This window comes from Vicugna pacos, chromosome 15 (assembly GCF_048564905.1).
Source record: "Vicugna pacos chromosome 15, VicPac4, whole genome shotgun sequence".
NCBI lineage: Eukaryota > Metazoa > Chordata > Mammalia > Artiodactyla > Camelidae > Vicugna > Vicugna pacos.
Window position 1 is genome coordinate 45,364,591 of NC_133001.1, and position 16,841 is coordinate 45,381,431.

The window sequence follows — 16,841 nt, forward strand, 5'->3', positions numbered from 1 at the left end:
ACCACTGACGGGACAAGCCCTGGCTTCCTCATCCGGAGAGCTCCTAGACATTTTCTACAACTGTGAGGTATTCAGGGGTATTGCATTGTCCCCTCTTCGTAGGTGGGGGTACGGGGACCATGGCGTGCTAAGAGACTTAGGCGAGACCAGTGGTGCACCTGGGCCTTGGACTCACTGGCCTTGAAGCTCAGCCGGTGTCCTCACCACCAGCTTCAGACAGTTTTGCAAGATGCACGTCTCTCCTCATGGCCGCCGACACTGAGAAACAGAAGCGTTCTCTACTGCTCGTGCCCTCGCCTGCCCCGCAGGAGCTGCTTATGTACTAACCGCTCCTTAATAGGAAAGAACGCCGGGACCGGCATCCGGGAGTTTCCTGGGACCCTTCCCTGGGCGAGCTGGACTGAGTGCTGGCTGCTCCCAAGGGGCAGCATGCCAGGCCGGGCCTTCCCATGCCCGCCCTGCTCCCCTAGCCTTCTGGGTCTGAAGAAGGATGCCCCTGGGATCGGGCAGCCGCAGGAACCGCAGTTCTGTACTCTCAAGCCTAACTTCAATACGGCCATTTTGAGCAATCCGGCGCCCCATGCCAGTGCTGGGAGGGGGCCAGCCCAGGGACCCAGCATGACGAGGACTCCCCATCACCAGCAAAGTGCAGCCCAGGCCTCCCCTGAAGCCCTTCCCCGGGCCGCCACGGGGTTGTAAGCCGGCACTCTGGGATTGTCTCAGTTGCAGACCCTGCTGTGCGTGTGAGTTTGAGATCTGTCCTTGGAGAGGGGCAATCCGTTCTTTCTGCGACTGTGCAGTGAGAGCTCCCACGTGGCCATCCGTGGTGACAGGGGGAGCTGGCATCAGGGAACGTGGGTGCAACCAGGACAGGGCTGTGTGTGCCCGGGCACAGCACATGTGCCAGTGTGCACGTGTGTATGCAAGCAGCCCAATGAATGCCGCCTGGATTCTCATTTTTGCCTCAGGCAAACACAGGGATGTTAAACTCTCACACACACTGTCTTGGAGTCAGAGGAATCTGAGTTCAAAACCTTGGAATGTTATTTACTTTGCAAATGATCTTGGCAAATGAAATTCCCTACCTCTCAGTTTTTTTTCGTCTTCAAATGGGGATCACAATACCGGCCTTACAGGAAATGATGCAAAATGTGTGCACGGCACTTATTCATGCCCGGCAGACAGCAGAGAGTCAATAAATGCCCACCATCATCACCATTGTTCTTATCACCCACCGCGCGAGTGCTTAGTCTTGTTAGTATTGTCCCTGTGATGGGATGCCACTTCCCCCACGCCCTGCAGAGCTGCCCAGCTGCCTTTCTGACGCCTCCAAGTCCTGCAGAACCAAGTGCTGCCCAGATGGAAAAGGTGCCTTACTCCTGGAGTAAGACCAGAGGAGACCAGGGCCCCCCACCCCAGCCCCCAGGGGAGAAGCAGCCCTCCTGGGACGAGGGCCCAGGGCTCCGAGGGAGGGTGGGGAGTGGCCCCAGAGCATGCAGCTCCACAGACGCCCCTGTCTCTTCTCTTCTGAAGAATCTACAAGGCCTGCCCATGTCCTGCCCTGGACTGGCGGCACGTCAGGGCCAGAGAAGTCCTTGTGGGTGCTGGTTTTAGAGATGGATGAAACCACACAGCAAGTTTGCAGCACAGCCTGGAGGAGGTCCAGGGCTTTGATTTCCAATTTCAGGACCAGTTTCCCTCCCCACCCCCCAGATCAAGCCAAATGCTCATCTAGGCATTTGAGTCCCTGCTCCCTCCCCTTTTCCCTCATGCAGCCTCATCCTCCCCTGGTACTGTACTGTCGATTCCTGTCAGGCTGGTTTCCTCTGAGCCGTCCTGCTGCCCCTCGGCCTGCCCTTCCCAGTCTCTGTCACCGACCGGTCCGGCCCAGCCTCCTTCAGGATGGCTGCTGCAGCCGGGAGCCTATTTGCGCGTGGCCCCTATCTTGTTCCCTGACCTTCTCTTTGCCCATCTCTGCCTGTGCAGCCAGAATGAGGGTCCCTGAGGCCAAGTGCTGAGCAGAGCAAACAATACCTCCTTCCTCAACCCGGAGACCATGTGACTTCAGGCGGGTTCCTCGGTCTCCAGGCTTCAATCTCCTCGCCGACAAAATAGGGAAAATGCTAAACAAATGCCTAATTGTACATTTTTGAAAGGAAGCCTCCCCTTAAAATGTCTTTCTAATGTGCAGGTCTGGATTTCAGGGGAAGCCCATCTAACAAAAGCAGCCCTCCTCACCCCTGGCTCCATAAAGCAGCAAACTATTCAGCTCTGAAAGCTATTTTATTTCCCTTTTCAGTGGGAAGAGACTTCGCCATTAGCTCTATTTGATTCTAAACACAGCCCTGAGACTTCCTGCGTCCCCAGGCACCTATCTGGCTGGTACCAATCCAGAAGTACCACTTACGTTAGTGCTATGAGTAAGAGGGAAGAAAATCTGAAAAATGGGTAAAGTATGCACCGGGCATCTCTTATTTATTTGTGTCCTCCTGTGTCTGAGATGGAAGAAAGAATTTCACCGTTCTAGGTAAGAGATGGCTTTGTCTGGGTTTGGAAGTCTTCCTATCTCCTTCATTTAGAAGGAGATGCTCGCAGGGGAGGGATTAAAGATGCGCTAAAGAGGTATGTTCCTGCTTCAGCAGGGGACTTCCCCTAACACGCTGCATTCCCGCTAACACAATCTCATCTTCCGTTATGGAGAAGGATGACTCAGTGAGAGCTCTATTTTCTGCTTAAATTTAAGCCATGTTGTGCGCAAGGACAGTGTGGCACGGCCCCTGATTAATCATGGCCCGCATCCGAGCGACTCCGTCTGTTCCGGGCTGACATGAGTGCTGTTACTAAACGGGCTCCTTCTTCTCCCCGGGGACACAGCCACCAGGGCATGAAGCCCTCTGCCTGGAGACTGAATCTCGCAGGGGCTGATTTGTAGCCAGAGTCTGGACGAGGACTCAAGAAACTCCTTGTGGAATGAAGCTGGTGTCATTTAAATTTAATATGTTTTTAACCTGCTAATAGCCCTAAGAGACGCGGATGCAGCTGGCTGGCTGGGTCCGAGCAGAGGGCACAGACCGCCCAGGGAGGGCACCGGGCTGTAAGGATGCTACCCTGCCCTGCCCTCGCTATTGGACGAGGGCCATCTATTACACGTAGCACAGCTCAAACCACCGAAGGGCCCAGCTTCTCCATGGCAACCCCAAACAGCCTGTTCATTCTAGAGGCTATGCTGGCAGCAAGAATGGACCTGGTGCCGTGGAATGATGTCCTCGTGACAGACAACGCGAAGTATGAAAATGGTTCCTGATTGACTGCCTCCTGGGAAGTCTTCCGAGAATGAAGCCAGACCAAGGACGGCCAGGGATGGCCTCGGAGAGGCACAGGAGAGTGGTTTACAGACAAGGAGACCTGGTTACGGATGGGGGATGTTCCCTACATTGGGGAACTCATAATTTACTGACTCAGCAGCCTCCCTGAACAAGAGAGAATCTAGGTGTAAAGAAAAGGTGGGAAGGATGGGAGAGACACTGGGGAGGGGGATTCCACGACTCAGCAACTCCAGGGTATCCAGATGGATTATCCTGGCGTGTGTTGGGGACAATGCCTCCAGGCACAGCTGGAGGCCTGTGCCTCCCAGACAATGAGGATGCTTCTCCCCCTCCACCAGGATACACACATTCACACCCACTGCCCGGCCAGTGGGCTTCACCCTCCATCCATCCTGCATCTTCCTTCTGTTTCTGCTCCCACCCATGCTGGCCGCAGCCTCCTCCAGCCTCTGCCCAGGCCAGGATACTAATGTCTGTCCTTGCAGGAGGGAGGGAAAGTGACTCCGGGCCTTGGAGTCAGACATATGTGGATCTGGACCTAGCGCCTGGATTTGAGTGGCCTTGCATAAGTCAGCAAACGTGCAGGAACCTCAGTTTCCTTATCTGTATTGCAGACACTTAAACATGGCTTTGGAAGGGTTTTGTGGGCACAAATGGGGTAATAGGTGTCAAAGCAAGTGACACAGTGTGGAAGAAGGGGTTCATTTCCTCTCTCTGAATTCCTCCCTCTTCATGCCCCACTGTGCTCTCCCCTCCCGGCCTGGCTATGGGTCCCTCTTTCTGGGTACCTGCCCAGGATGATCAAAGTTGGGAAAAGTGATTACCTAAGGAGATGCCAAGAAAGTCCATCAGGATGTTCTGAACACTCCGTCTCTGTTGTGGTAAACGATGACTTTAATTTACAAAGCAGGCGAATACTAAATCTTCATGAAATTAAAAACTATATTATTTATGTGAGCGGAAACGGAAAATGTTCTGTAGCTAGCAGCGATCCGGCTTTGTAGGAGGAACACTAAAATAATTAAAACCACTCGTGCTTCAGTAATAAATAATGATAATAAATAAATGTCCTGACCTTAAGCGAAAATATAAAATTAAAATCCATTTGGTATGTAAATTCATTCAGGACGCTAGCGAGTCTCCCAGCTTAAGACGGTGTGGGACGGAGGAAGCGTTCACTACATGAATTTTGAAAGGAAAATCAAAGAACAACAGAGTGTGTGTGTGTATCGACTCATTATTCTCCTTTAATTCCATCTAATGCTGTGTGGAGCCTTGAGGCTGGGACATTAATTTCCTGCTTTTTCTGTTTCACCAATTCCTCATGGAGACCAGGAGAAAGAATTTCAATCCTGGAGGCTGAAATCAGGGGAGGCCGGAAAATTGCAGGAGGGGTGGAAAACGGAAACTCAGAAATGCAATTTTTAACGTGTTTACAGAAAGATGATGAAAAGAGTGGTCAAAGAATGGCACTGGGGCTGGCTGGGGGGTGAGTGCCTGAGTGTTGGGGGCACAAATCATCCAGGGGGAGGGGAAAGTCCCTGGTCCTGGGTCCAGGTGGGAATGATTCCAGGGCCTGAAAAAGGCGGGCAGGAAGTCTGTGGATGGCCTCTGACTTCAGGAAAACGCCAATCAGTTCCAGATGGTATGCACTGCACCCCCCCCCCCGCCCTGCCCCCGGCCCCGCCGACAGCCCAGCACCCGGCTTTAACATGAAACTGCTGCTCGGTCCATGAAGCCTGCGGCTTCCTGGGCTTCCCAAATAAGGCCAGCCCAGGAAGCTGCAGGGCAGCATGTCAGGCAGAAAAATCAGAAATTTTCAAGCGCTGCTGTATGATAAATGGAGAGATACCCTTTTCATTTCAAGGCCTGCCACACCCAGCGTCTCATTTCAGGCTCCTAACTACCTAGTGAGGTGGGCAGGGCAGGGATGGTTATTCCAGAGTGACAGGTAGGGAAAGTGAGGCACAAGAGCTCACATGAAGTGAGCGGCAGGGAAAGGGGCAGAATCCAGCTCCAGGCTGGTGCTGCTGTGTAACTGGGGAGCTCTCAGTGGGGAGGAAGGAGTCAGAAAGGAAGGCTCATTAGACCTGCCCAGTAAAGCAGGACCCTGGTCCTGACTCCACGTCCCCTGAGGGATCATTGCTGCCCCAAAAGAGTGGTGGAGAGGCTGCCCCATGGGAAAGAGGAACCCACACGCCCTGCTATCCCAGACAGCCCAGAATCACCAGCATCTTGGGGAGATGGGGCCGCAGGAGAGTGAAAGGCCTCTGGATCTATTCAACACAGACCCCCCAGTTCACTCTCTTGATATGACGAACCACTCACTCTTCCAGGTGGAAAAGAAGAGGAAAATCCAACCCAAATCCTTCAGTGTCAATGGTTCTAAACCATCCAGGCTTTGTAAACAAAACATTGGGATGAATGACAGATTTTCTCTACTTTTGAATCTCAGACATTAGAAATCACTGAACTGTGGACAGCTACCAGACCAGGCACCCTGGTAACTGAGATGCCCTCCATTCCTGCCAAGGGGAGCCCCTCCCTCACACAGGACACGTGTGGCCCTGTCCAATTCAACCAGGGTGTGAAAATCCCCTCTCATCCCTGCTTGCTTGTGTCTCCGTGACCTCATAACGGACACAAAGACAAAGAAAACACAGCTGTTGAGCAGAGAAGGCCTCTGGGAGGACCAGTAGGGGAGTGGGGAAAACAGCCTTTGAAAAAACCTACAAAAACCAAATGGTAAAAGTTTTGCTTACAGAAGTTTCTAGGTCAGGTATAAAGCCCAGGACCAGTGTGCCAACAGGGAGGGACCAGAAGATGCAGAAAGTCAGGACGGTTCCCACACAAACTCCTTTGGGGGCCAGAAGATGGTTCCTTTCTCCCAACAGATTTGTGAAGAATCTTCTCCTCTTGGCTCCCCAAGAAGGAGCAAGGTCACCTCGAGCTCTTGTTTTTCCCTCTTTTGTGGGTAGATAAGCTAACACCCCTGGCATGCCCCCTCTGGAAAGGGGACTGACTATTCCTGCTAAAATGTCTATGTGACCCCAAAACAGGGGCTGACCTCGAGGCACACCAGCAGTTGGCCCGGCAGGACCCTGAACAGATCTCTGTGCTCCTCAAGAGGCCTTGGGCCTGTCGCCACATGGAACCTAAGCCCTTTCCTGGGCAGAGGGCTCACCTTCCAGCCCCTGCCCTGTCCCCCAGGTCAGAATGTGCCTGTGCAGCCGAGCTGCCCTGGGATGCCCATGGCAGCTCCCAGAGGTTGAGTTCAGAGATGACTGGGCTAAGCTTCCAGGACTCTTGGGTCTTTGGGTCAAGGTGATACGGAGCCTTGGGTGGGCAGCATGGGGTTCGACGTGGGAATCAATTCCCCTGGGACTAAAGACCACCCCTCCCACAATTCCCACTCTGCCTCCTAGAGCTGCCGTCATGCAGCCTAATGCCCCGGGATTCTAACACCCTCCTGAGCTCCTGGCTGTGTCCCTTTTGTGAAGCCATGGCTGCCACAGGCCAGCTGTTCCCAATAAGGACGACCCTCTCCCCAGGGGGCTACCCTAACTTCTCTCCTCCCACAGCAGTAGGTGAGCAAGGGCTAGGTGCTCCAGAAACACCCACTCATTCAGCCAACAGTTCCTGAAAACCTTCCGTGCGCCCAGCGCAATGGCCCAAGAACAGCTCTGAGGCTGGAGCGGGCAGGTGCTGGGGAAGGAGTCTGGGGGACAGTCAGGAGTCTTCACTTCTCAGACTCAGGAGAGAGAGAGAGAGAGAGAGAGGGTGGGGGAGGTCAGTCCCTCTTTCAGGTGTGGGAGAGCTGCCAGGAAAAGACTCCAGCGAGGAGACGACAGGGCTGGGTTTTGGGAGATAAGTGAACGTTCCTCAGGTGGGAGGGGCAGGAGGAGCACTTCAGGAAGAGGAAGGGCAAAGGCCGAGATGAACCTGCACTGAGAAGGCCACGTAGCTCAGGGGACAGATGACAAGGATACTTTAACATGTAGATGGACGGCGATCAGCCATCAGCTGTGGGGGGTAAGGGAGAGGGAGGAGGCAGGGATGACACCGGGGCTGGACGTGGGGATCTGAGTCAGGAAGCCCAGTAGGGGGCTGAGGGCTGACCAGCCACGTGAAGTGAAGCAAAGGTGCCCATGGATGTCCAAGGCTTTGCCTAGAAAGCAGGTGGTGGTGTGGACTGGGAACCCAGAGAGAGGGCTGGCCTGGAGACGGGAGGGGACGCGGGAGCCTCGGAACTGTGCCCTGGCTCTGCCCTGGCCCTTTCTCCCCCTCCCTCACGAGGTAGCCAGAGGGGTCCAGTTCAAATGCCTCACAGGCAGCGACCTCTCTCATGGTCCCTGCACAGGCTAGGCACACTCTTCTCTTGGGGTCTCAGCACTTTTTCATCCTTCTACCTGGAATGCTCCTGCCCAGACACACATGTGGGTCCCCACCCACCTTCTTCAGGTCTTTGCCCAAAGGTCACCTAAAATAGGCTTTTATTTATTATTTATTTTAATTTTTTTCTGGGGGGGAGGTAATTAGGTTTATTCATTTATTTTAATGGAGGTACTGGGGATTGAACCCCGGACCTTGTGCATGCTAGGCACGCACTCCACCACTGAGCTATACCCTCCCGCCTTCAACAGGCTCTTAAAATGGCAGCACACCTCCCTCTCCACCCTGGTACCCTCTGACTTCCTGCTCTGCTTTACTTCTCTGGAGCACTTTTCACCATCTGACATTTACTTCTTCATTCTATGATCTGTCTCTACCCATTAGCATGAAAGCCCCACAAAGGTAGCGACGTTTGTTCTGATTAGGCACACAGTAGGTGCTAAATAAATATTTGTTTATTAGTGAAAGAGTAAGTTAGTGTCCACTGGATGGCCCCACTCCCCTCTCCACAGAATTAAGGACGCCTTGATTTGCTGCTACTTCAGGAGTTTACTCTCCTAGCCTCGCTCCGGGTCTGGGCACTGAAGACATCAGGTCCTTGGACCTGGTACTTGGACCCCCTGGTTCTAGGCGGCCTGGACCTGGGCTGTGGAAGGCGGCCTCCCCGTGGGTGGTGGTCTTAGCATGGGCTTGGCCACCCTCGGGCCTCACATAGGTCTGCAGAGGAATGCAGAGCCTGGGCAGGACGCCTGGAGTTGGATAGAATTTATTGCTCCAAAGGCTCCCGAGTTTTAATATCTTGAACATCAACCCACATACTTTGGCGGGGGCAGATGCAAAAAATAAAACCCAAAAACCTACAGGAAACAATCTGGGAAGAGCTGGAGGGGGAGGGTGAAATGGACAAAACACATGGGCCAAAGCCTGAACAAACAGAGCAGGCAGCCTAGAGCCTTCGAGAAAACTCACAATTTAGAATGCTGCTTGGGAAGGCAGGAAATTCCAGAATGTGATCTCCCTTCAAAGCTGCATCCCTCACTGATACCAATGCAGGTAAAAATACAAGAAGAATCAAACAGAAAAGGTGACAAGAGGCAGGAGGGGCCTGGGGGTCAGGAGCCCAGCCATGCAGTTAGCTCTGCCATAGATGCTGTGCGACCTCGGTCAAGTTCCTTCCCTCCCTAGGCCTCTGTTTTTGTGTAAAGTGAGAGTTTTGAACACCGGGCCTTCTGGCTCTGCTAGCTCCTCCATTTCTCAGTATTCGAGCAGCCTCTTTCAAAATAGCCAGCTGGGCTCTCCCAGCATGCCAGCTGTGTTCTCTTGCAAGTTATCACAATATGGCAGGACCCAGAATGGAAGTCCACAGTTGTTCAGTGCACAGCTCGTGCAGCTGTATGTGGTAGCCTTATCTGTCCTGCAGTGCAGACACCAGCACCCCTTTTAAAGTTCATCAAGGCCCGGTATTTGGGAAGGCTCCTCCAAGAACTGCTCTGGGTAACAGGACTACTGGAGTTAGCTTCTGGGCTGTGTAGCATCCAGATGGCTGCTGGGCTGGCCCTGTTATGTCAAATTTTCCTCTGGAGCAAAAAGGAAAAGCTTGTTTCCCTGCAGGTCTCCAATGTGCCTTCTGTCTGCTGACCCTTGGGCTACACCCAGGCGGGGTTTTAGGAGTTCTTCACTGGAGTCCTGTGCCAAGCCTGCTCAGAACTGGGCTCCCACCTCAAGCAACCCGGGTCGACCCTGCCGTGTTTCACATCGCCATGTGCAGCAGTGCAGAGCAGAGCCAAGCTGAGGGAGGTGGGTGAGTGGGATTCCAGAGTAACCCCCAAGGCCCACAGCTCCAGGGCCGTGCCATAGGCGCGGGGCCTCTCCTCCGCCTGGACACGCCCGGGCCACCCTATTAATAGCCCAGCTGCAAGAGCGCTGCCTCCTTCGGAGTTTCCATCTCACATGCACTAGGTCTGGCTGTCCCATTGGGGATGGCTTCTTGCAAAACAAACAGCAGAATCAATATTTCCTTCACTGGGGAGGTGTAGGGTCTTCAGATGGCAGTCCAGGCCCTCTCTCATTCCTGCTGGCTGGGTCCAAGGAAAGGGGCACACAGGGTGACAGGCCCTTTCCCCCCCTAAATCAGCAATTTGATTACATTCAATTGACATTTATGGAGCATCCTCAACACGTCAAATGAGACAGGCCTGGGCTGGACGGAGCACGCGTGTTGTATGAGACAGACCCCTAAATGGAGAGTTACGGGGGGTGCGGAAGTGAGGCAGACAGGGTGAGGCCAGGAGGACCGGAGTCTGAACTCCTCCACCTTGGGGCACAGACCCAAGGTGAAGCGGACCCGGCCTGCCTGCAGTGCGCATGGTCTGAGTGTGCGGAGGCTGACTCCCTGGTCCTTGTTGAGGAAGCCGCCCACCCGCCGTCCCCACCAGGCCTGTTGGGAGAACTTGGACTTGGGTGAGGGGCTCCTCCAGGGCTGGAGAGGCTCCAGGCCAGGCACCGCACAATTCCTCTCTGCCTTCTCTCCGTATCCTCCAGTCCACCTGCTGGGACAGCCAAGAACCACCCCAGCCTGAACCCTCAGGGCGAAAAAAGTCCAGGGAGAGCTTGTTAGAAGTGCAGATCCAGGCTGCAGTCCTAGAGATTCAGTATGCACAGACACGGGTTGAGGGAGGGGCAGTGGCTGGGAATCTGCCTGATGCTTCTGGGACTGGCCGTGGGCTCCTTGGGCAGGGAGGGGCTGGGCGTTCACCTCCCGCTCAGCCCCTGCCACCCCCATCCCCAACACACACAGCATGGGAGTCAGACAGCAGCTGATGAATGAAACGCTGTAGGATGATTCTCTCAGGGCGAGAAGAGGGGTGCAGAGCTGACCCCAGGCCGCCTGACCTCTCGGACTCATTTCTCCACGCCACAAACCTGCACGTCCAGTCTGGCTGTGGGAAAACCTCCCCGACTTTCCACGTTCCACCTAGGGGATCTTTCCAGCTCTGGGCTTACAGACCTCAGCGTCAGTGGAGCCTGTGTGTGAGTATGTGTATAAGTGTGGGTTGTATGTGTGTTTTATCAGAATCCTGGGTCCAAGAAGCATCCAAATTCCACATGCCCAGAGATCTGAATATGACCCAACCCCCTACCACTCACTGTCCTTCAGGTGTCACGAGATCTGATGGGAACGGGTGGATGGGTGATGGTCATGGTGGCCCCCAGACCCACTGTCAGCCACGTTCTCCCTTGAAGGCTCTCTCATTTCTGTATATTATTTAACTTGCTGGGCGGCTGGCCTGTCCTGACCGTCAACTGGGCTCTGGGAAGGGTCCCCCTCGGACTTGCCCCTGAGCTGCCCAGTGCAGGGCACCACCGAGGACTGGGCACCAAGAGGGCCCTCAGCAAACATCTCTGGCCAACTGGTTGCCAAGCCCCAGGCTGCCCACCCCCACAGGCCCTGTGCATGGTGACTGGCCTCACAAACAGTGTGCACCTGGCGTGAGGTGAGAGGATGCAAAGGGGAGCCTCTTTCACGGAGGCCAGTCAGGAACTGGGGTTTCAGACTGTTTCTCCATTTTGGGGGGATGGAGGCCCTCAGCACACACGGTATCATTTTGTTCACAAGCTGGGAGTCTGTGTGACTGCTAGCACAGGATGGAGTGCGCTGCTCCGTCCCTCCCAGAACAGCTCCACGACGACAGCCTCTGTCCCCAGAGAGCCTCGGCAGGACCGGTCCTGGCTATTATGCGGAGCGAGAAGCCCGGAGGAGCCACTGTCACTGTGTGGAGGGAAAACCACACAGAAGGGGAAACAGTCACGTGTCTCGAAGGCCCAGTCGCTGAGGGAAGCCTGGGGAGGCCCAGATGTGAGTCAGGAGCCCCCTCAGTGGTCTTGCCTGGCAGGTGGCGGGAAGGGTGAGTTGAGGCCGGTGAGGGGTGCAGAGGCCTCATGACTGCCTCCTTGGCCTGTTCCAAGTGGGCAGGTGTGCTTTCCCACTGGGCAAAGGCAGAGGCCCCTGGGCCTCACGTGGCCTCTCCCCAGCTCAGCCTCCCTCCTGAGACGCACTTGGCTGTTCCTTCTTGAGCCCTTAAATTTTCGGTCCATGAAAACAAAACTAGTTTCCCTGCCCTCAAGTCTGGCTTCAGTGCGGCGACAGAATGAGAAAGACCAGGCAGACTTTAGACCCTGGACACGGAACCGCTTAGCCGGCATGTTTTAGGGTAATAAAGGAGACTAAAGGAGAAGTGGTGCTTCCTTCCCCCAAAGCTCCGATTAGACTCCGGAATATGGGTGACACGTACACGGAGGAGGACACAGCACAGTTAGAATTCTGCCAGCAAACATTCTAAAATATTCATGAAACACGGGACCAGGCCTGACTGTTAACACTGCAACTGGTTCCCTCCAATGGAGTGACAAATGGGCGCCAAGCACTGTCATCTGTCCCTTTGATCTTTCCAGGTCCTGCCAGAGAGCGGAGGGGGACTCAGCGGCCCAGGGAGGCTGCAGGGGAGGGGGACGGAGCTGAGCTCTCCCCGTGGCTCCTGTTTCCAAGTAAGAGGGCGAGAGAACAGTGCATTTCTTCAGACCATGAGGCAAAATAATTGATTCTCCAAGTCTTACTCCATCAAACATGATTAGTGGGGGGCCCTGGGGATTCCACTACAGCACACTCACCTCTTTTGTGAAAGGAGCATTGTTACATACACAAATCTCAACGCACGACACAGGCAAAAAGCAAAATGTCTAAAAAAAGTAAATTGGCCTTCGAAAGAAAATAAGGAAAAAAAGAATAAAATGAACTCTTGGCTTCCTTGGTTAAGAGCTTCTTCAGAGCTTCCAGACACGCTGAGCAGGAACCACAGTGCAAAATTGCTGCAATTTAACAGGGCATCTAATTAAAAGGAGCGACACGAAGGGCCTTTTCTTCCCGCTCTGGGTTCTGTGTCTTTCCGTGCAGGGTTCAAAAGTCTGACAACTCGAGGACAAAGAGTTACGTCCCCAAACAGTAAGTAGCAGCGTATCGGCTTCTGAATTACTGGTTTTTATATCCTTCCATCCAGCCAATGCTGCCGAGGCTTTGCTATATGCCACTGCTATGCCAGGCGCCGAGGTCACAGGGAGAAAGAAGACACTGGCAGTGCCCAGGGGGATGGCGAGAGTGTCAAACACTGAAATACGGTGCGGTGTGTGCAAAGGTAGTGGGGTGCACGGCCTCCCGGGAGGGCAGGGTCACCCAAGCACAAGGCCCTTCTTCCTCCTACCATGCCGGCAGGGTGGTCGTTCCACAAGGCCATCCTATTACCCTTACTTTAGAAGAGTCAGGCATTCAGGGAGTAGGGGAAGGGATGTGCCTGCCAAATGGGTCTGGGTTTCCTGCTGGGGTGATGACAGTGTTCTAGAGCTGGATAGTGACGATGGTGGCCAAACCGTGTGACTGTACTAAATGCTGCTGAGCTGTGTGCACTTGAAGATGGCGAATTCTATGTTTATGTATACTTCAGCAGTTTTTAAAAAGTAATGTCTTCTGAGATCATATTCAATTTAAGCTCTGTTTACAATGTCAAGGGTTCCGGGGACCATGTGTGAGATGGGGCAGGGAGGGGTGTGGGGGGCATCCCTAGACGGTGAGCCTTCTCAGAGGCTTGCCACTCACTCTCATCCCGTGCAAGGCTGGCTCCTGGCTGGGCTTAAACATTGGAGATGGGAGGAACCCTTTGGGCCACCGCTCAGCCGCCCTCTGAAAGGCCACCGAGAAACCGCTCCCAACAGCCTATTCTCCGGAGCTTTGCCTGGTCTAATTTTAAACTGTCCCCTGTGACAGAGCGGGTAGAATGCTCCTCCCTTCTTGAGAAGAGCCTGCTAGTGTGCAGTTCACTTCTGGGAAGGTGGCTGGGAAGCCGGGCACAGTCTCCTTTCCGTCACCCCGATGCCTCCTGACTCCACCCTCCTGTTTCCAGTTTACATATGGGTCCCTCCTCTTGGTGAGGGAGCTCACCAGCCACAGATCCCAGGAGGCCACCAGGGGTGGGGGTGGGAGAAGAAGGGGAAGAGGTAGAAATGGAACTTTCCTCAGATTCGACAGAGACCTCAAGCCAGATCCTTCCCTTGGATTTGAAGTGACCACGCGGCATTACACTCCTCGTCTGAGTCTCCCCTCTTCCCGTGACTGTGCAAGTATTTGCTTCACCTTTGTGCAGCCGGCAGTCTGTCTGCTAATGTGCTGGCCAGACCAGGGCCCGGTGGCATGGAACTGACCCAGAAGTAGGTATAATCCTCTCTTCTAAGTGTGCTTAATACCACTGATAATCTTGTCACACAAATCTCCCGGTTAGCAGTGAGCTGCAGCTCTCGCCAGACTCCAAGGATCTTTCAGTAACGGATTCCACCTCCTGTAATCTAGCTCCTTCCTTAGACCGATTTCAGCTGCCATGTTGCTGAGAGCTTGTGAGAAACGTCCTGACCTTTAACAGCACCGTTTCTCAGAGCGGTCTCTTACAGACGAGGCCAGCGGAGCCCATTCATTCGTTTGTTCGGCCTTCCTGAGGGCCCCTGGTATCCCTCTGCAAATCTCTGCCCCCTGACAGCCACTTCCTGTGGGAGGGTCTGGGCCACCGTCTGCGTCTTCCACTTAACCACTTCATTCGAGGTCAAGTGGTACTGCCCTTGACATTCTGTTCCCCACGGTCATCCCCCAGTCTCCAAGCCTGAGGACTCACCCCAGCACTGCCAGTCTGGGGGGACGTGAAGAGCCCAAATGTTTCAGATGTTCCTCCAAAGAAATCAAACTCCATTACATCACCTCCCATACGTAAGTTACCAGTGTGAACACCACTGGGCACAGCCACTTCTTCCCAAACGTGGAGTCCCTGCTCTCAGAGCTCCTGCCATCTTGCTCCACACAGGGCAAGTCCAGGGGCGGGTGCCCTTCTCCAAGAGCGTGAGCACAGCTCTACTTCTGCTCCCCCAGCAGCTGAAGAATGAATATCCTTTGAGCAGCACGGACGCCTGCCCCACTCCGGGCTCTGGGCTGCCAGCAACAGCTGGGCACACAACTGGGCTGCAACTGAACTTCATACCCAGACTCACGGGAACGGCTGGGGAAAAGGCCCTGCAGGCTGACGCGCCCTACATGGGGATCTCTCGTCTTCTGAAACAGGCCCATGAGCTTACCTTTGGTTCTAGGTATGTGAGTTTGGAGAGGTGTTCTGCCCGAGGAGGGCCCACGTAGGTTCACTGGGACCAGCGCTGTCCTGCAGTTCTGTAAAATGCCCTGCCAGAGATAACATGGTCCAAGTGCGACCTTTGAGGGTAAGGAGTGACTGAGACCAAAGCTCTGGCAAATTCTTTTCCTTTCAGTTACAATGAGATAAAGAGGAGCAGAGACAGCAGCAATGAGAATTTTCTTCTGAATTAAAGTCAGCGAGAAGAGGGGAGTGGTTAGTGCTTGGGGTTTTTCTTTGGCTTGTGTGGTTTTCTGGATTTAGAGAGTTTCCTTGATGGCTGTCTGAGTTTCATCAAGCAGCTTCTGCTAGAGAAATAACCAGCAGAGCCGTCCACCCCCATGTGCTTACCCTGGCTGAATAGGAGACCCGACGCAGCCTCACTTCACGTGGAGGCCACAGGAGGAGTCTTGCCCCACACTCATCAATCCGAACGTCTCTGTGTGGCCGCCAGCACACGTGAGCGTGCGTGTTCCGAGAGGTTGTGCTGTAGGTTGTGAGAGGGGTGTGGGAGGACTGGAGCAGCTCACTTTAATTCCCCTTTGAAAGTTTTCCAAATTGGAGCCCATATGTTAACGCGAGGCAGGCAGGTGGTCAGTAGGAAGCTTATGGAAACATTTTTTGACATCAAGGAAGAAGGTGTGATGGTGTTCCATCAGCTCAGCGGTGAGGAGGTCAGCAGGCCATCCAGCACCGGGATTAAACTCTGAGCACCGAGAGTAAACTTCGCAAAATAACCAGCCCCCGCTCAGGTGGGCCTTCTTTAAGGAGACGCGGGGAAGAGGGGCTTCCCTGGAGTGAAGTAGCTTCCTTAGGGCGGCTGCAACAAATGACCACAAGCAAGGGGCTTACACGACAAAAATGTATTCTTTCTCAGTACTGGAAGCCAGAAGTCCAAAATCAAGGTGTTGGCAGGCCACGCTGTCTCTGAAGGCTCTAATGGAGAACGCTTTTTCATCTCTTCCAGCTTCTGCTGGCCCCAGGCATTCCTTGGTTTGTGGCGGCATTGCTCTGCTCTCTGCCTCCGTCTTTGCACAGCCATCCTCTCCGAGTGTCAAATCTTCCTTTTTTTTTTCTCTCAAGAGGATACTTATCACTAGATTTAGGGCCCACCTTGATCCAGGACGATCTCATCTCGAGAACCATACCTTAGCTACATCGGCAAAGACCTTATTTCAAAACAAGGTCACGTTTGCAGGTTCTGGGTGGACATACAATCTGGGGGGCTACTGTTCAACCCGCTTCACGGACAGGGCCCTGAAATTAAAATCTTGTCGATCTAACCCTGCTTTCTCATCAATTCAAGTGTTTTAAAGATGAGGCAGGTTTCTTTGGAGAAGGCCCGTTCTTAAAATACAGCTCAGATCCCTACCTGGCGGGGTTGGTGGGGCTGGGAAATCTTAGCAAGTTCACAGGTGAGCCTAGGACAGGTTTGGGGCCCAAAGCACAGATCCCCCAGTTGTGTTCTCAGCCCACAAAGCAGGCGGCTGACTGGCATCCGAGAAGTTCCCTGTGAGGCAGGGCCGTCTTAGGCCGCTGTGAAAGCCACTGCCAGTCCTCGGGAAGTCCCCCAGTGTCGCCACCCTGAGACGGAGTCACCCCAGGGCCTTCTCACCCTCCACCCTCCGCCGCCACTCCTGGCTCAGGGTTGGTGCTTAGAAATGTTAAATAACAATAATAATAATAACACGTCTGAATGTGACGCTTTAATGGCCAATCTGTCATTTTCCTACTTTATTTCTGAGATTTTAAGAACTGTGTCCTTCCTGCACAAAACATCAGGGTGCATTTATATTAAAAAATGAAACTAATTAAAATGTTGGAAAAGCATAAACCACAGCACCATAAAACAGCAGCAGCCCTATTCTTCCAGCCGAAAAAGATTTTTCTTCTTCATTTTGTGGCCTGC

General features: G+C 53.7%; 1 protein-coding gene and 1 long non-coding RNA gene across 10 annotated transcripts in view; one reads left to right on the forward strand and one right to left on the reverse strand.

Moving 5' to 3' along the window:
- Positions 1-16,841, reverse strand: part of KLHL29 (kelch like family member 29) — a 295,708-nt gene that overhangs the window by 101,550 nt on the left and 177,317 nt on the right. The gene's annotated exons all lie outside the window — the stretch shown is intronic.
- On the forward strand, positions 12,078-15,145 carry LOC140685902 (uncharacterized). Of its 2 annotated transcripts, none has more exons than XR_012059359.1 (6): positions 12,078-12,263; positions 12,773-12,907; positions 13,786-13,973; positions 14,408-14,520; positions 14,615-14,894; positions 15,069-15,145. It is a non-coding gene; the product is annotated as an uncharacterized lncRNA (long non-coding RNA). The 2 variants fall into 2 exon arrangements; XR_012059360.1 differs by having other exon boundaries at positions 12,085-12,170.